Source organism: Cavia porcellus, unplaced genomic scaffold (genome assembly GCF_034190915.1).
Source record: "Cavia porcellus strain 051 isolate PalLab524CR breed Dunkin Hartley unplaced genomic scaffold, mCavPor4.1 scaffold_31, whole genome shotgun sequence".
In the NCBI taxonomy this organism is placed as follows: Eukaryota; Metazoa; Chordata; class Mammalia; order Rodentia; family Caviidae; genus Cavia; species Cavia porcellus.
In genome coordinates this window covers 28,627,574-28,648,226 of record NW_026947514.1, presented here as the reverse complement: position 1 = coordinate 28,648,226, position 20,653 = coordinate 28,627,574, and the positions used below count along the sequence as shown (strand labels likewise).

At 37.2% G+C, this 20,653-nt stretch overlaps 1 protein-coding gene across 32 annotated transcripts in view; it reads right to left on the bottom strand.

The window, feature by feature from the left end:
- Numb (NUMB endocytic adaptor protein) overlaps nt 1–20,653 on the bottom strand; it is a 196,452-nt gene that overhangs the window by 124,180 nt on the left and 51,619 nt on the right. For 16 of the 32 annotated variants that reach the window (XM_063241383.1, XM_063241385.1, XM_063241378.1 and 13 more), the window contains one exon: nt 4,004–4,115. The exons of the other annotated variants lie outside the window; for them this stretch is intronic. The gene's annotated coding sequence lies outside the window, so the exon portion shown is untranslated. The remainder of the gene's footprint in view (nt 1–4,003; nt 4,116–20,653) is intronic. 32 annotated transcript variants of the gene reach the window in all.

Here is a 20,653-nt window from a genome sequence, read left to right as displayed (position 1 = left end):
ACTGCTCAAGAAAAAACAGATGGTAGAATGGAAGAACAGAAAAAAAGGGGAGAATTGTTTGATGGAGAAAATAAAGAAAGCATAGAATACGTGAAGCAGGCTCAAAGAAATTACCAGGAAACTAAAAACTCTATCGTAAACTGGCATAACAGATTGAAAGAAACTAAGGATAGATTATCTGACCTGGAGGGCAGATTTGTAATATGGGAGCATGAAATGAAAAACTTCTTAAAAATAACAAAAAAACAAACAGCAACAATATAAAAGCTAGATGATGATAAGAGGATCTATAACTTAAGAATTAAAAGCATAAGAGAAGTGGGAACACAAACAAATGGACTACAAAAGCTATTCACAGAAATAATCCAAGAGAATTTCCCTAATTTAGCAAATGGTAAAGATACTCAGATGTATGAGGCATACAGGACTCTAGCCACCTACAACCCAAACAGAGCTACACCCAGGCATATAATAATCAAAATTCCAGAAATCCAATATAAGAACAGAATATTCAAAGCTGTCAGAGACAAGAAACAGATCACTTATAAGGGAACACCCATCAGAATTACAGCAGACTTCTCGGCACAAACTATCCATTCACAAAGAGCATGGGGGGAAATAATTCAAGCTTTGAAAGATAATAACCTCCAGCCAAGATTGATATATCCTGCACAACTGTCCCTAGAAATTGATGGAAAAACAAGGTGCTTCCAGGATAAAGAGGAACTAGGGGAATTTGCAACCACTAATTCAACTCTACAGAGAATACTGCAGGGTAGTCTAAAAAAGGAAAATACCAAGATTCCAGAAATAGTGGCAGAGAGGCCACAATGAATGGAGCAGAAAACAAAATGAGGAAGACAAACTGACAACAAACGACAGAAAAAGAGTTCAACAGAAATGAGGCAGAGAAGATCGGATGGTAGGAACAGCTATTTTGGAGAAAACAAGACATCATAATAGCTAGCGCTGATTTAGTATCATCTTGTTTTGAAGTCCCATCAAACTTGTATTCTTCTGTCTCCATCGGTCTTAAAAGGTTGTATCTTATTGGATTTTATATGATAATATAAGCAAAAACTTTTGATAGACAAGGAGTTTATATAGAAACCATTGTTCATTTTCTGTTAATTGGTCCTAAATACCCTATAATACTGTCATTCTCTTGAATGGTTTTATAGTGTCTTGATATGTTTGGTGCTACAGTATACAAAGATATACTCAAAGATTTCAAGGAGAGACACTATGGTAACTATTTTTATGTCAGGATATCTTGTGGTGAAACAATATTTTGCTTAAATGGCTATGATTTGACCTGCACTGTTTTGATGTTATGCCCTCTTTTATCTCAACCCCCTTTTTTTGAATTATTTACTTTTTTCTTTTTATTTTTTTAATTAAGGGAAAAATAAATAAAAAATAGGATACATTATAGTAACCTACTTTGATTTCCTATTAACTTGATTTGAAATCCTGTATTGCCCTCACCATCTTGTTTTGACTGATTTTCCTCTATTCTGCTTTGCTTGATAGTACCAAGTTCGAAAGTATAGGCATAACTGTGAAGACAATAAGAATCATTATGACACCCATTCCGGTTGACTATTATCTTCTTTTAAAATCCTGTAAGGTCTCCAATGCTTTGGTTTTATTCTTTACTGTTTAGTTCAATTTTATTATAACTGCCAATTCTTCTTAAAATAGCAAGAGGCAGTATGGTAACCATTGTTGATCACCTTATATTTTGTTTTTACATTATCTATTATGTCCATCCTTTTGATTTGACTGACTCTATTCTGGTATGTCGCATTTGGTTTTACTCTCTTCAAAAAAAGTAATAAGAACTGTGGGAGTAATAAAACCCAAAATGTGTAATTGTCATTGTACAAAAGAAAAGAAAAGAAAGCGCTTTAAAGGTTATAACTGCATATATGTTTAAGTGTATAAGATAGATAACCATATTACTGAGTGTTTTTTGGATCATTGAACAAAACTGATTGCACTTACTGTTTGAAAGTCCACTTTATATGCTTCAATAATGTAACTTGAACAACTTATTTCTAAGATGAGAATATGTAATCTATTAACTAGTGATTTCTTACTGTTTACTTTTTAAATTTTGTATTACTTGTACCCTTTTCCTGTTTTTTTTTTTTTCCTTTTTCTCCTTAAAAAAAAACATCCTGGCAATGTCCCTTAAGAAATGGACTACTGTATTAGTATTCTCAATTACAACTAGGAAAACTAAGGGACAGAAGAGTCAACTACTTCCTAAGACCACAAAACTACTCAATGGTGGAGCTGAGATTAAAAAATAAAAAAATAAATGAAGCTACCTTATACTAAATAAAGTACCTCTTTTTTGAAGTTTTTAACTAAATAACTTTATTTTTTAAAAATCTGATTTTTTAGAATTAGGAACATTTGTTCCAAAAGATTTTCTCTTTTTCCAGAACAAATAGTAATTATGTGTGCTAAACACACATACATGATATACTCTTTACCCTCAAAGATCCTTCAACATGGGTGATATAACACCAAGAAGTCACATCTTAGTTCAGTGGCAGAACACTTCCTTAGCACACAAGAGCTCAAGTTTGAATTTCTACCACAGGGCAGGAAAAAGTCACACCATAATTTTACTATTTATCCTTTAAATACTCTGGTGTGGGGCTGGGGATGTAGCTTAGTGGTAAACCACTTGCCTAGTAAATGCAAGGTCCAAGGCTCAATCCCCAGCACAGCAAAAAAAAAAAAAAAAAAAAAAAAAAAAAAAAAGTATTAAATGTTCTGGTATTATTAAATGTTTTGATATTAGATTTATCTGTACTTTCTTTCTCTTTTACTATAATTCCAGGTTTCACTATCATTAATTTTCAGAGTATACAGGAAGGCTTATATGCTCATAAAGGAAAAAATAAGTTAACAACTGAGAAGTATTAAGAACTATCTACTTTCATATAATGACATTTGGGAAAAAAAGAACAGCTGGATTTCATTTTTGATAGATGTTTTAACAAAACAACTTCAGATGTAATTTATGAAATGTATTTTTAGCCAACAATGGGTTTTAGTTCATCTGTTCATTGGCCTGATTCTTGAAAAAACTAGTATTTTTTTTATGTCTGACTTTCAATTTTAATAGTTGTTGTAAGACAGAACTAAACACTAACAAAAACAGAATAGGTGTAGCAAACATAAGAAACCACTTTACAAAAGAAAACATCTGACATTTAATCAAAGTAGTCAGTATAAGTAAAGCAACATTTAAAGTTCTAAAATTACATTTCACAATCTTCTAGCAGTGCATTTCACATCTTTCTGCCTCCATGACAGCACAATAAATGAAGTGTCCTTACTGCCTTAAAACTTTTCAAAAAAACCAGTTTTTCAATGACACTAGTCAAAGAGACATAAATTATGAGGGTTAGTACTCAGTATCTTATGATTAGAGAAAGTTAGGTGTTATATTAAGGAAATATTAAAATTATTTCCAAAATAGTATCAGAAAGTAAAAGAAAAAAACTAAATTTCTAAAAGCACAATAGGAAATGTCCAACTAAATAAATGGCTGCTGATTCAAAGATCTGGCTTGCCAAATTTTTCCCTATGGTTAAATATTCACTGGTCACCGTAACATTTTATACCACCTCTCAGATTAAGAGCCTTCCACTAATTCTATGAAGATAAAGGAACAATACCCAGACTCCTCACACTCCAAGTATTTGCCACTGGGGGAACAACTCAGAAAACAGCAACTTTAGCATAACATTTAAGCTTTATTCAGACCTGGAAAACAAATACTATTGGCATATTCTCTACACAGAATATGCTAATAAAAAAAATTGTCTAAAGAAAGAAAATTCCTACTTTCTTCCTAGAATCACTATGCCAAGTACAATAAGTACAGAGTAGGGGAAACATCCCCAGTTGCAAATTAAGTCATCCTAGTTTAGTTAATACTTAGCTCTTATAAATTCTAATTATCTGACTAGATACTTACTTTTATTATACCTGAAGATCCTTTTCTCTTTCCCTCCAAGATTCAGCATGTCAGCCCCAGTACCTTTTCAAAGGTTTCAGACCCATTCACCATCCAACTTCAATTGTGGATGCTATTCAAAAAATAGGTGTTCATTACTTTTAATATCCCTTTTTAACATATGAACATTAATAGATCTTATAGTTTTATTTCACCAAGGTCAAGTGTAATCTGCACCTCCCAATTCCAGGCCTGTACTGATAGCTCCAAACAACTCTTCTCAAAATTTCAGTAGGATATGCTTATTTTCTCTTAATTATATACTGTATCATTACTCAAAGTGTGGTTCACAAGCCAGTAGCATCAACACCACCTGACAGCTTACTAGAAATGCAGAATTTCAGATCCTGCCCTAGACCTACTTGAATGAGAATCAGCATTTTAACAAATCCTAAGACTATTCAAACCCATAGAAAATTGTGAGAGGAGTTACCCAGTTTACTCATCCAGAATCTCTCTGTGCTTTATAGTTCATTTCCTATCTGGCATACAAGGAACCAAATTATTTTTCTCTTGAGCACATTGAGATTCACCAAAATAAAACGAAGAATCTTTAAATAAAGGCATGATGGCACATGCTTTTATTTCCAACACTAGGCAGGCTGAAGCAAGATGATCTCGAGTGTGAGGCCAGCCCAGGCAACACAGCAAGTTCAAGGTCATTTCTTGCATACTACAAGACAAGACACTCTCTCTCAAAAAAAAGCTCTGCATGACTTTCTTTCCAAACAAGATCATAAACTTTATAAATCCTTAAAACTAAAACAGTATCAAGGCAAATATTTATAGAGAAAACAAAACAGATACCACATGATCCCTAAAAGTTTTCAACTCTTAAATCTTTGGCTCTTACATTTGCAAAATTCTATCTAGCTGTAATGAGATCACTATGATTTATAAAATTAAAAAATATTACTTCAAATAACTGGATCAAGATCAAAAGACAGACTCACTATTAAGTTCATAAAGCTAACACTTTTATATTATTTCAATACTATGATATCAAATCAAATGAAAGCATCAGATCAAATGACAATAACATTTCTTTCACATATGTACACTATTATCCACATATGTACAATGCATGTATGTACATTTGCATTGAGGTGTGCACCAGGAGCTGAAGGAAACACAAAATGTGCTTTCTACTAGAAAGAGTCTGTATATAAAGATTACAAGGTATGATTAATTTGTTTAAAACCAAAACAAGTGAATGCTTTCTCAATTCTTATCTATGTCAAACTGAAACAGGTAAAAGAAACAAAAGGCAAAATATGGCAAAAAGCACTAGAGATCAGACACAGCAACATAATAGAGAGGAAAACAAATATTGTAAAATTCAGGAATATGATTTAGACTATAAAAGGCAAAGATGGTTAATATGGAAATACCAATTAAAGTAACATCTACTTCAATAACCTCTAATTAAGGTAAACCATGCCAAGAAATTTTTAGAACAAGCAAATTCATTCTCCCATCTACCATTACCTTTTGTATCTAGTAAGGAACAAGAAAATAGCACCTCTACCTCTTAGAGATCAATAAAAAGCAATTACTACAAGCTTAGTATGTATTTTGTTGTCTATGACAAGTGTTCATTTAGAAGAATGCTTATGAAGATTTTCATTTTTAAAAATTGGTTAAAATAAAGTCTTGGCTCCTCATTTCTTTTCTTTTCTTTTTTTTTTTTTACTTAGGGAGAAAAAGAAAAAAACAGAAAAAGGTATAAGTAATACAAAATTTAAAAAATAAACAGTAAGAAATCACTACCTCATTTATTTTCTATACCTCATTTTCCCTGCTTGCAATAATGATTAGTCTGAAAATTTGATGTAACCAATTCATGTGGAATTATTATGGGGAATGGGAAAGAGTGCACGGGGGACTGAACCCAGGGCTTTTGCACTGCTTATTCATGCCCAGCTCTTTATTTTTAATTTTGAAACAGGGTCTCACTAATTTGCCTTTAAGTTGGGCTTCAAAGTGTGTGATCCTCTTCCCTCAGCCTCCAAGAATATTGATATTACAGGTATGCTGAAGATGTTTATTTCTAAAAAAATTTTCCTAGGCTTCCAATTTTATGCAGGAAAAAAATGTGGAATTAGGGTAGGAAATGACTATCATAAAAATCCAAAATAAAAATCGCAAAAAAGACTACTGTATTTAACTATAAAAATATGAAAGTCCACATTGCAAAAAACATTATGAAGAAAATTAAGAGATATGATAAATTGGGAAAATATTTAAAATATAAGACATAGATTTAATAGCCTTCATGTATTAAGTAGATCTCAAAATAGTTTTTTCTACAAAGAAAGCAGAAATACAGGAGCACACAACTGACAAAAGAAAACCATACGTATAAGATGTTCAACCTCATTAAGAATAACCAGAGACTTAAGTGTCATATCAAATTGACAAACACTAGAAAGATCAGTAATGCCTAGGACTGTATAAGGTATGGAGAACTTGACACTCACTATTATCCAATAATCACATAGTAGTACATAAGCTTTCAGGAAAATAATCACACTTAATAATATGCTTATCCTTTGACCCAATTTTTGGAAATTTAAACTTAAATAACTAAGAGCACAAATATGCACATCGTGCATTATATAATCTGTTCCCGTAAACTGTTTAGAAAGTCTCTACGTGTGTGAATCTCTACATGTATATCTATCCTTTCTGTATTATAGGGAAAAACAGATCAAAACAAGACAACAAAACAAATTCCTAGAAAAACATGAGACGAAAAAGACATATAAAGCCACAATATTAGGTCATCTACAGTAGTTACTATGCTTTCTCTTGTTTGTTTTCAATAGAACTGTCTACATCATCAGACATAATTGAGCATAGCATTACATAGCAATTTTAATAAAAACACAATGTTGGAGACATTGGAGACTTCAAAAGCAGTTAATAATTAAACCAGAATGGGTATCTTACTACATTGTCATCTTCAGAGTAGTTGCCTCTACTCTTAAGACTTGATACTATCAAGCATACCAAATTCAAATAAAATCAGTCAAGACAAAACAGCAGTCTAACAAACCAGCTTCAAATAAGGTTAGCCATAGTAAGACAATGTAAGTAATACAGGGCTTCAGTTTAAGTTAATAGAAAATTAAGGATAGTTACCGTAGTATAGCCTGCTATTTTGGGGATAGCTGTGCCCTCACACCCTAGTATGAGTAGACAGACTTTAATAAAATAAAATCAAACTAAACAGAGCGATAAAACTAATGTGGTTTTTAAATCCTGATACACTATTAACAATGTCCTCTGCCTTCCTTTTTTAGGCAATTCCTCACCTTTTCCTCTCTCAGGATGCTTTTTATATTTTGGGTCCCTCTAGCTCCTTTAGTTTTTAGATTGGGGGGCAATCCATTATCTGAGTGGTGCTGAACCTTTTTACCCCTGAGCTTGATCTTAACTAAAGCTTGATCTTGATCTTTACTAGCTTGATCTAACCGAGTTTGATCTTTACTAACTAAAGCCACAAGGTTTTCCTTCCTTCTAGCTGAGTAGTTCTCCACTGCACAAAAGTGTCATAACTTTCCAACCTATCTGCAGCTAGTTACCTGGATAAGTTGTACCTATTTCTCTCTGGTTCTGTCACATAGAGCATCGTTTTCTCATCTTTGACTTCCAGTTTATTAATCCTCTTTCAGGTTGAGTATATTTCCTATTCAGAGCATCTCGATGGATTCTGCCTCCTACTCTACTCTGCCTGTTTCTTTTTGTTAGTGTATCAAGGCTATCTATATTAGAGATTATAGCTCACTTTCTCTGCTTCATCTCTGCTATTCTATTTTTCTGCTATTATTTGTCCACTTTTCTCCTTCATTCCACTGTCTGCCCCGCTCATTGAGGCCTCTCTGCCACTGTTGCTGGAATCCTGGTAATTTTTTTTCCTCTCTCTCTCTCTAGAATGTCCTTCAGTATTTTTTGTAGGGTTGTATTAGTGGCCATGAACTCCCACAGTTCCTCCTTGTCTTGGGAACATCTTGTTTCTCCATTAATTTTGAGAGAAGAGTTTTTCAGGGTACATCAATCTGGATTGGAGGGTATTTTCTTTCAGGACTTGGCCTACTTTCCCCAGGCTCTTCTTGATTTGATAGTTTGTGTTGAGAAGTCTGTCGTTATTTTGATGAATTTTCCTTTATAGGTGATCTGCTTCTTTTCTCTGGCTGCTTTTAATATTCTGTTCTTGTGGTGGATTTCTGAGATCTTGATTATTATATGTCTGGGTGTAGATCTGTTTTTGTTGTAGTTGGTTGGAGTTCTGTATGCATCATTTATCTGGATATCATTTCTTTTTCCAATGCTTGGCAAGTTTTCCTTAATTATTTCTGTGAGTAGCCTTTGTAATTCATTTGTGGTTACTCCTGCTTCTTCACTCACATTTTTTATTCTTAAGTTATAGATCCTCTTGTCATCTTCTAGTCTTTGAATTGTTACTTCCTGCTTCCTTGTTTTAAGAAGTCTTTTCTTTCATGATCACACATTGCAAATCTATCTTCAAGTTTTGAAAGGCTGACTTTAGTTTCTGTCAAGGCATTTTGCCAGCTTTCAATGGAGTTTTTAATTTCCTGGTAATCTCTTTGGATCCAGATCTCTTTGTATTCCAGATTTTGTTTATATTCTTCACCAAAGGTTTCTCTTCCTCTTCTGGGTTCCTGCATTCTTCCATCTGTGTCTTCTTGAGAGGGGCTTAGCATTTATTTTATTAGTCTTTTTTTTTATCTTGCCTCACTTGGGTTAGAATTTCAGTTTTAAGTTCATCTATGAGATCACAAAGGTATTTCTTTATGTCCGCTAATGTTGTGGCCAATATTGCATGATTGCTGCACTGGTCCTCTTCTGTATTTACCTCTCCTGGACTTATTTTCCCAGGGTCAGCAGCTGTAGGTTTTTTCTTTTCTTTTTTTTTTTTTTTTTTTTTCTTGTCGTGTTTCTGGTTTCTTTCAGACAGGTGTGTGGTAGAGGTCTCAGGCCCTGTTTGTATTGCTTATGGTTTTTCCGAAGTGCGCTCGCTGGGGTTTTGCTGCCCTCTGCAGATTGCTGTTATCTGAGGTGCACACAGGGACTGTGGGCTGACCTCACTCCTCTGAGCCAGTCAACCGGCAAGTGCCTTCAGCAACTTAGGCTGTGCTGTGGCAGATGTCACAGGGTCGGGACAGTTTTGTCCCTGGCTACTGGGTCCCAACCAGGGGCGTGACTCAGCCCAAGCAGGTCCCACCAGTCCTCTCTGGACCAGGGGAGCTGACTGATGCCACCACAGCACCAGGCTCTGCCCAACTCCAAGATGTCTTCCAGCCAGCCACACCTCCCACCAGATCCAATTTCCAGCACTCATCAAGAATTAATGCAGCTCTCCACCTTGGCTCCACTCCACCCTGCATCGCATCCTCCCAACAAGGGCCTGGGACTCACCAACTCCTGTTATCCACGGCTGCGACTTCAGCGCAATCTTGAATTGTCTGACTCCACAGGGTGCCCAGAACAGCGTGGCGTGCCCAGCACAGCGCGGAGCACCCAGCACAGCACCAGACAGGTCCCACTGAGTGCATCCAGCTCCAGCCCTTCAACCACATTCTTTCTTCCTCTTCCTATTTTTTTCTTTTTCCTTCAGTTTCCTCCTGGGTTGCGAAAATCCCTCTCCCCTCATCTGGCCCTCTCCATGTTGTCAAATTCCAGCATCTGAGTTGTTTTTCCCCAGAGAGGATCTCCACCCAAATACCTATCAAGCTGCCATCTTCTTGTCTCTTCCCATGCCTGATTCAAAAAAAAAAAAAAAAAAAAAAAAAACAAGCATGGTGGCACATGCTTGTAATCTCAGCACTCAGGAGACTGAGGCAGGAGAACTGCTGAGTTCAAGGCCAGCCTGAATTGCATTGTAAAATCTTGTCTCAAAAAGACAAAATAAATAAATAATAAAAATACACCATAGAGTACTAGAAATGTAGTTCAGTGGTAGAGTGCTTGAGCATTTGCAAGACCTCAGGCTCCCCCTCCCCCAAATTTTTAAGGTACCTTATGGGCTGGAAGTGTGACACACAACAGTAATCCCAGCAACTCAAAAAGCTAAAGTAAGCATATTGCAAGTTTAAGGGCAACTTAGTGAGACATATCTCAAACTAAAAAATTAAAAAAGGGTGGTAGAGCATCCCCTGGGTGAGATCCCAAATACCACTACCACTCCACAAATGGGGAAAAAAAGTAGCTAAGGCAGCAAGACGGCTTGAATACAGGAGCTTGAGGCCAGTCGAGGCAACACAGCAAGGTCTCATTTCTTAAATAAGTAAAATATACTTATAGGGCTAGGTTGCTGCTCCGTGGGTAGTGTGCTTAGCATTCACAATGCTCTGAGTTCAATTTCCAGCAGTAAGTAAATAAAATACTTATAAATATGAAAAAGCTGAAAAGTATCTCAAAAACTTACTCAAAAAGAGCAAAATAGAATGACCAACTTATCATGCAGCAAAATCCCACTCCTTGCTATCTATATACCTCTCACCAAAAAGAAAAATTAAAAACAGGAACTTGAACAGTTTTATGTATACCAATTTCATGACAGCGTTATTCACAGTAGTCATAAGATGGAAACAACCCAAGTACCTAGCAATAGATAAAAAGTTTAGTACATACATACAATGGAATATTAGCCTTTAAAATGGAAATTTTGACACATGCTACAAGATAAATGAACCTTCGAGATGTTATGTTAAATCAAATCAGCCAGGCATAAAAGGCCAAATGTATGATTCTGTGTATGTGAAATATCCAGAGTAGTCAAAAATCAAGAGATAGAAAGAATGATATTTGCCTGGGCAGGGAAGAGGGAGAATAGAAAGTTATTGCTTAATCAGTACAGAGTTTCAGTTTACAAAGATAAAGTACTGGAGATAAATGGTGATGATGGTTTCATAACAACATGAATGTAGTGACTGCCACTGTGCTGCATACTACAAATGCTTTAAACAGTAGCTTCTGTGTTATGAATATTTTACCACAATTAAAAAATAAAAGAGAACCATATCACAACTTCTAGATTGGAATGAACATTGTATTTGTTATTTCTGAGTCCCACATTAATACAAAATAATTTGGGGAGGGTACTGGGGATCGAACTCATGACCTTCCGCTTATACCACTGGGCTAAATCCCCAGCCCACAAAAAGATTTTTTTAAAAAAGAAAACACTACCTTGATTATGCCTGTTCCCAAGTCCCACTATTTAGTATCTTTATACAAATCACTATCAAGTACAAATATTCTCTTGAAGTTCAAAGTACAGTTAAGTCAGAATTTGTAGACATATTCTAATAATCATGCTAATCATTTTTAAAACATGTAGTTTCTTTGCCTAAATTAAAAATGAATTAAGAATAAAGCCAATAGACCATTAAGCTTTTTCAGTTGCTGGTCTCACCCTCTAGACTATACTTCTTTTCCTACTTTAATTGGTTCACACTCACAAAGTAGAGCATATTTCTTTTTCTACCATTAACAAATCTAAAACCTCACTATCTTTTAATTTTATCTTGACCAACTCTTTATTCAGGGCAACAGGAACCTGGAAAGAATCTCTTGAAGGAGTCCATAGTACCCCAGAACACCGTAACATTTTTGGCAAAGCCAGTCAGGAGGCCCATGATGTGCCATGAGAATTACCCTGCAGATCCCAGCAATGTTGCCATTAAGCTATAACCTTAAAAACTGGAGACAATTTGACCTTAACAATCTGAACAAAGAATAACTTGTCTTCTGCAATATTGTTTGGGTCCACCATAAACTAAGAGATAGTGAGAAATGAGTAAAAAATGGCAGTCTAAATTATGATATTATTCTTCAGTTATATCTTTTTTGCAAAAAAGCAAAGAAAGCGATGTAAAACCCATTATGTTCAGGATTTTATGGCTTTCTATTGAAAGGTCCAAGAACTATGATTCTGTTCTGACCTGTGTTGTACCTCTTTTATCTTAATCTCCTTTTTTATTTTTTTAATAAATTAAAAAAAAAAAAAAGAGGCCCCTAAGGAAGAGGAAAACTGATATTGTTAATGATCCTATCCTTAGAGCCCCAGCTCGCTCTCAGGGGCACATGGGTTTCTCCCACCTGTTAATAGAAACAACCACACTAGGTGATCTCCTTGACCTCTTCCTTATAATCCTCAGGCCAATAAGTCACTCCCATTCTCTTCAAGGGACTCAAGAACTCCATCAGAGGCCAGCACTTCAGAGAGTCCCGGTATTCCCCAGCCCCTCTCAAGTTCCCTTGGCAGTTCTGAGCTCAACAGGACATACTTGGAGTGGAGCTGCTTCTTTTAACTCATCCTGCTCAGGTCCTTCGTTCAGGAGCCAAACAGTGCAAAGAATGGCTAGTCCAATTTTCAGCAGATCCTGGTATATTTGCAGACAGTTTTTAAACTTTGACCCTTGTTTTTGACTTACTGTGATGAGATTTATCTTGACCATCTGCAATACCCCAGAAGAAAAACAATCTTTGTAGAGGCCAAGAGATATGCAGATGAATGATAAGGATATCACCCCAGAGAAGTAGTTATCCAAGCCAAAATGAGACTACAATACTAACAAGAGACTAGAAATGAGGTCTAAAAATGATAACTGCTCTTATTATCGGGCTGAAAGATGCATTAAGAAACATGTTTAGGGCTGGGGAGTTAGCTCAGCAGAGTAAGTGCCTGCCTGACAAGCATGAGGTCATGAGTTTGATCCCCAGTATCAAAAAAACCCCCAAAAAACAAGAAACCTGTTAATTATGAAAGGGTGAGAGAGGTTACACAGGGCAAAGAGGAAAATCTAGCTGTCTTCCACAACTGACTGGACATTTTCTGTAAATATACAAACCTAGATCTATCCTCCAAGGAGGGACAGGTACTGATGGGACAGTATTTCACCAGCCATGCAGCCCTAGGTATTTGGTAAAACTACACAAACTTCAAATGGGCCCTCAGATCCTTATGACCCAGTTCCTGTTCATGGCCTTTTCTGTGTTCAACAATTGGGATCTACAAAAGGATGAAAAGAGAAGAGCTGAGAAAAAAGGCCAATATTATGGCTGTCACAGTTGACAATGCTTTAAACACACCCTAATTGTATAAGGAAAACCAAAGGCCAAGAAACAGTCCCTGCTCTAAATGCAAGGAGACGGGACATGGGCACCCAACCATATCAAGTTGTTGCCTGGGCCCTGCTCCATGTGTCATAGCACTGGAGGACTAACTGTCCCTGCTCCCAGAGAAGGACTACACCAGTCAAAACCCTCACTTCCCACTTTGATAAAAAATATTGAAGGGGCCTGGGCAACACACAATGCCCCATCCATGGAGATCATCATTTGTGAGGAACCCCAAGTAACCCAGAACATCATGGACAAGCAAATTCAATTATTTATACTGTAGATACAAAAGTGACTTACTCTGTTTTAAACACTTTACAGTTTACCCTGAGTGTTACACTGGCAATGTGTGTCTGTGTGCTGATTATCCCGTGTGTCACTCAGGCAGGTGTCATTCCAATCAGCCAATTCTTACATTAAATTGGATAAAATTGTTTTTATATTTCCTGTTATTTTATAAAAATTAATGAAAAAATATGCAATATTTTATCATCCCATATTTAAATAATAGACTGGTAAGTTGTTAACTTTCTTCTCTGGAAAATCCTCCTCTAGATCTACAGTAATTGGAGTCAAAGGGAGCCCTATTCAGAATTTTACTCTTGCTTTGAAAAGTTAATTCAAATGTTCAACCTTGAGTTTTTAACTGTCCTACAATGTCCTACTCCCTTAATAGGAAGAAATTTACTAGTAAAATTGGGGATAATCCTCCAATTCTGGCAAAGGCCAAAGTGGATTTTACCTGTTGAGGCTATACCAGAGTTCCCTAACCTAGTTAGCCAACAGGTGGTAAATGCATGGTATAACAGAATACCTGAGGGTGATAGCAGCTACAGCTGTGCTAACAAAAGAAGCTACAAAACTAACTTTGGGCAAAAATTACAAGTCCTGACTCTCCATCAGGTCCAGGATATTCTTGGGACAAAAAGGTAACTTGTGGTTGACATGGAAACAGCTGTGACTTCCAGACACCCCATAAAGACTTCCACTACTTTTAATCCCGCCTCACTAATGCCTACTCAGAGATTAGCCACTCTTTTGAACAGGTGATTTCCTGTTCAAGCAGGGAGGGATCTTGAGGAGGTGATTCACTGATGGAATGAGCTTTATCCAACCAAGCACATCAAACAGCAAGTTATGCAATTAGCAGTTCACAACAAGTCTCTGACCTGTTGGCCTTCCCCTAGGGACCTCTGACCAAAAAGCAGGGCTCACAGCCCTTACTTGAGCACTGATATGAGAAAAAGGCAAAAAGCTAAACATGTACACAGATTCCAAATATGATTTACATGCTCACTTAGCAACCTGGAAAGAAAGGCTTGCTGACTTATAAGCAAGCATCTATAAAGCACTATCAGAAAATTCTACAACACCTAGAGGTAGTCCATCTTCCCAGGCAGGTCACTGTCATTCATTGCAACAGACACAAAAGAGACATCTCAAGAGTCTCTTCAGGAAATCAGTGATTTAGCTCAGGGGCATAAGCCTTGCAAGCATGGGATCGTGAGTTCCATCCCTGGCACCAAAAAAATAAAAGAATAAAAGCTGCGAACACATCTTTGGAGCTGGGGATTTAGCTCAGTGGCATAAGCGCCTGCCTGGCAAGCGCAAGGTCGTGAATTCGATACCTGACACACAAAATTCTTTCAGGAAATCAAAAGGCTAATAGAGAAGTAAAAAGGGCAGGCTTCATCTTTCTAGGATAAAAGCAAGCCCGATTTGAACTGTCTAAGGAAAAAGAAAGTTACTACCCAAAAGTAAGTTACTCCTATGAATCTCTGGAAAAACCTGAGGCTCTTTAAAAAAACAAGACTCCAGTTCAGCTCTGCGTGCTGCTAAGTAGAATCACTAATCACCCTTAATCCACCACACCTTACACAGGTACCTGTACTGGGATTCCTGTTTTTAATTATATCCATAATGTGGGTAATTTTTCTGGGGCTATAGCTCTCAGGAACTTGGTAATCTAATATTCGTTTCTGCTGTGCTTTCTCTTCCATAGGCAATAAGAAAATTTCTAATTCCTGGATCTGTCATAGTCCAACTTTTAAGACAGACCAAAAAACATTTTTCTCCTTTCCTTATTTAGGTTCTGCATCCTCACCCTAACAGTAAGTTTACCCATTCAAGGCTTCAGACTACAGTCCATGATTCTCACAATAAATTTACCAAGCTTTTGTCCACTAAACAGGCAGCTGTACAGTTCTTGATAGATAAGACTCCTTTTTCAATGCCTTTTGACAGATCTTATTTTTCAACCCAAACAGTGAACCACAACACCCCAAGGTAGTTGGAGAAAACAAAATCCCCAACATATAAGGGCCTATAATCCTTTTCAATCAGAAGTAGCTGTATAAAATACAGAATGCCACACCCTCAGCAACCCATAAAGAGTTATGGGGATTTATGTATCACAAGGACATTACTGTGTGGCCAACTGCCTGGGCAAGCAGGCATAACATGTCAATCACAGAGATCCATACACCCAAACCCCATACCTAGGTTGGAACCAGTCAGAAAATGCTATTTCCAATTTTTTGGCACAAGACCAAGCAGACTTTTGATAGGATGGCCTAGATCTGACATCAGCCTGAGAAATAAGAGATACGAAAGATAACTACCATTAACCTTGTTACCACTGTAAGCTTTCTCAGTAGCCTGCTCTCACCCTGCATAGAGTATTTTTCCTACTTTAATTGTCATGCATTCACTCCACAGAACATATTTCTCTTCTTACCTTTAAGATATTCACAACAGGGCCATAATTCATTTCTCATTGCCAGGTGGTTCTGAACTGTCGGTGGTAGATGTACAACTGTCTAATCAGGCAGTGTGGTGTAAGCCACCAAAGGTACAGTTGTATATGATCAACCAGTGGTGCAAGCCATTTGATGAAACAGTCATACATGTACCACTGGTGGTTCAAACCATCAAGAACATGTCAATATAAAACCTTGCTACCCTTGCACTTGTCTTGACCAATTCTTAGGATAATAACCTGGAAAGAATCTCCAGAAGGTGTCCATAGCTCCCTTGAGCCCTTGTAACACCATCAGCATCCACAGGGTAGCTACTACTACTGCATCTTGACCTTTAGTGCTCTACCAGCCCTCTTTATTCCAGATGAAGGATGGCCTTTTCCTTAATTTTCCCAAGAACAGCACAGTGTAGTCTGTAACTTTGATCAGCACTTTGCTGAGGATTCTCACAAGGATAGTCTACTCCACAAAAGGAAAATTAGGAACTGGTGTCTCCACCTTTCACATGGGAGACCCCTACCCAAATCCATTCCCAGCTGCTTCCCTGGAACAGGGAAAAAGAGGCATAAGTAGGATTTCCTCCAATACCCTGACAGAGCTGCCTTACTCAAAGTTTTCTGTTGCTGAGACAAAATATGCGACACCCCAAATTAAGGAAGGAAAGGTTTATTTAGCTCAGTTTGTGGAGATTTCAGCCCATAATCAGCTAGCTCCAATGCCCAGTGGCTAGCACAGGGGCAGCTCAAGGTGGCAGAAGACAGAGAAAGCAACAAGAGCAAAAGGAAGGCAGAACAAGCCTCTTTTCCTCTCTTACATTGTAAGCAGGCTACCACCGCAACCCCACCCCAGGGCAAGTGTAGCAATCAGCCCATCTCTGTACCATCTTACACAGGCTCCGAATGTTTACAAAGTGAGCCCCCTGGCCCCCTGCTGAGTCACTTAAACTTCTCAAGTTGACACAACGGTATCAACCATTACAAGGGTTTATGACCAGCAAGCTGTGAAGGATTTCCCAAAGAGACACAGATGCAGAGAGGTTAAAGTAAAAAGGGAGCAAAGTGGACTAGAATGAAATAACTTCATTTTGACAAAAAGTACCAGAAGTACGTAGAGATAAGGTAGAGATCCACGGGAACTGTCTGTCAGTCACTTACTAAACAAAGAATCTGAATTCAGTATATATGACAAACTTAGACAAGCATGCAGAGGATTCCTGACAGCAACTCACTGGAGAAGCTATCCAGGCTGCCTGGGATTGGTGGCTGCTCCTGCTCTCCTGAAGCGGATTGATCCTGCTGCAGTTCACATTCCACAGGACAATACCTAGAAATCACTGCATCACTCCCCAGCACACTCACATCCTCCATGCTCACTTCTCTGTCTCCCTGCACAGTGCAGGACCAGCATGAAGATTCCTCGACCTCAGTCGTAACCTGTGACTCACTAAAAGTCATGTTTCTTCTTCTAGTCTCCCTCTCAGCAATGAATGGAACGTGTCCCTGTCCTCTCGTACCTTTGTCCTCTTATCTGAGGACCAGTGCCCTACAGGACCAGGTGTGCTATAACACTAAGGTGGCATCATGATGCCTCCAGCACTGGCTGCTGATCTGTATCTTACATAGGAAGGAATCCTTTGAAACATGAGGAAGAGGTTTCCAAAAAATTCCATGCTTGTGAGCCAAAGGAAAATATCCAACTCTACACCACCCCAGCAGCTCCATATAACCTTACCCTTTGCTGTTTACAGGTCAGCTGATCATTAGCACTGCCCCTTCAATTTATCCCTTCAAACTGCTGTCCCTCCCTTCTCTTCTTCTGAATTAAAAGTCTTGCCTGAATTCTCATAAAAAGAAAATAAAAGTTGAGGCTGGGGATTTAGCTCAATGGCATAAGCGCCTGCCTTGTAAGCAGGCAGTTGTGAGTTCGACCCCTGGTACCGATAAAATGAAAAAGACAAAAAAAAAAGAAAAGAAAAGTCAAATAAATTGCCATATAAATTTTCTTTTCCTGAAGTTCCTTTTCTTGAATTGCCATATAAATTTTCTTTTCCTCCTCATCAAAAATTTCAAGCTGTCTAGTAGGAGGTGAAGAATGCTTCTGAATGCACCTATATTAGAAAGTCTCCTTGGGCCAGAGATATAGCTCAGTGGTACCACACCTGCCTGGCAAGCATAAGGTCCTGAGTTCGATTCTAGTACCAAAAACAAAACAAATCAAAGTCACCTGAAAACTGGAGAGAAAAAATACTGAGATCTGAGTCTTAGGTAACAAAGTTTATAATCAAAATAAGTAAAAGGAAGAGCTAAATCTGCCATCAAAATAAATGTCAAAAATTGAATGCTCCAACCAATGCTGTTCTATCCTTACATCCTCAGAGAATGGTATGACTGAAGCACAACCCAAACTGTCAGGGCCTGCTTAAAACAATTTGCTCTATCAAGGGAAGTGGGTACTTACGAGCGAAATTCAAATTTAGCACTAGCTGAATCATTACTGGGTTCAAAACCATACACATTCTGATATGTAAACAGTGTTACAGCTTTGCCAGGTACTTTTATCTGATGAGATGCTACCCTCTGACATGATCCATAAAGCGAAGGAAAGCCAAGTCAACATAGCCACCCTCCAAAGGAAATCATGACGGCTATCTTCAACTGTAAAAATCAACTGGAAATCATAGGTCACAGTCAGTACTCACAGAGGAGATGGCAAGAGAGGAGGGAGAAACCTAGTACATCACATGTATAAGAGTGAACACTAATTCATACTTTTCATTCAACTCTTGTACATGAGGGAGAATTAACGCCATCAAAATACTTAAAGTTCACTTGTAAAAACACTATTGTATACATGCACCTGAAGGTATAAGCCAGAATATGTTTGTAAAAGCAACATTTTCCATTTTGGAAAAAAACCAAATATCCACCTTTTAGAGAATGAATTTTGATAGTTCTATAATTCATAACCCCTCCGAGAAAGCAATCCATGGTTATATACCTTAATATAAACGAATCTTAAAAATCACATTGATTAAAACAGTAAGAATATGAATATATATATATAGGGAGACAGTGATTTCATTATATAATTTAGGAAACAGTAAGACTAAATAGTTATTAAAGAAAAAGAAAAATAAGACCAAATATGATAAATAAAATCAAAATAAAATTCCAAAAGTTTTTACCTCTAGTGAGATAAGTGAATGAAAATCAGGAGAAATACTATATTGCCCTATTTCTTAAGCTTGGTGTTTCACAGCATTGATTGGTTTTATTCTATGATTCATCATTTAAGTATACAATGCTATATTTTAATCTATACATCAAATAGTTCAGGACATCAAGCAGCAAAACAGGAAGAAAGGAGGAGCACAAAGAGAGGGAAAGAGAACAGACACCTATACTGGAGGTTGACACAGACCTCCTCTCTCCCTAAAAATGCAACATGAACTTCCGTGTAAATATAGGCTCCATCTTGAAACCCTACTAAAGGAACTTTTTATTTTTTAAGGGCATAAAGCTGAAATGAAATGCAAGTAAATAACCAATCTATCCTTGGTTTTGTTGTTGTTGTTTTGTTTTTTTGAGATAGTTTTATTATGCAGTTCAGGCTGGCCTGGAACTCACAGCAATCCTCCTTCCCTAGCCTCCCAAGTACTGGGGTTACAGGCATGTGACATCATGCCTGGCTCCTTGGTTTTTATCAATTCATATAAAGTATGTTGGCACACCTGTGGTCCGCGCTGCTCAGAGGACTGAAGCAGGAATACGGCAAGTTCTAGACCAGCCAGGGTAGTACAGCAAGACCCCATCTCAAAAAAACCAATTAATATAATGTCTAATGTAATATAATAAAAGGAAAATAATTTACTAAAGTAATATGTTAATATGTAAATGCAGCTGTGTATGATGGAGGACACCTATAATCCCAGTACTCTGGGACACTGAGGAATTCTCTAAGTTTGATATCAGCTTAGGTAACATAGTGAGATTCTGTCTCAAAATAAAAATTACAAAGAGATAGGAAGATACCACAGTGTGAAGGCCTTGAGTTCAATCCCCAGTACCAAACACACACGCGGCAGACAACTTGGGTGTAATCAACCTAGCATTCACTTCAATGAAACAAGATACTTGTACCTGTAAATAGAATCACCAAGAATGTGCCTTCTAGAAATGTAAACTGACACAAATGTCTTGAGTAGGAAAATCATAAGGAGCAATGCTATTATTTGTAGAATTTTTCAAACATCAAACAACACTTAGTAAAGTTCTAAATACAACAAAGTACAAATTGTCTTTGGTTTACTCAGTAGATGCGTTCTTGGAAAATTCACTATTAAAATCACAAAAAAATAAAAAATAAATCTTTGTGTTAACATGAAACTGAATTTCTAGCAGTAACAGATAACTATACAGGGTTTTTTCCCTCTTAAAAAAGTCTAAGGAATGAAAAGTCCTACAGAATTGTATCATATTTTGTTTGGCACTTGACACTCTGGCTTTTTCCTGTTCATTGAATACCTAGCTGCACCCACCCTCCCCTAACCATTGTAGCAAAAAAAAAAAGTATCCTTCTACTAAACATCACACTGCAACAGTAATGTCCCTACGAAGAACTAGAACCTTCAACAAAGGTTCAGTTCCAATGTGGTCCTCCAAATTGCCCTTGAATGTGATCACGAAAAGTCTAACCAATTTCT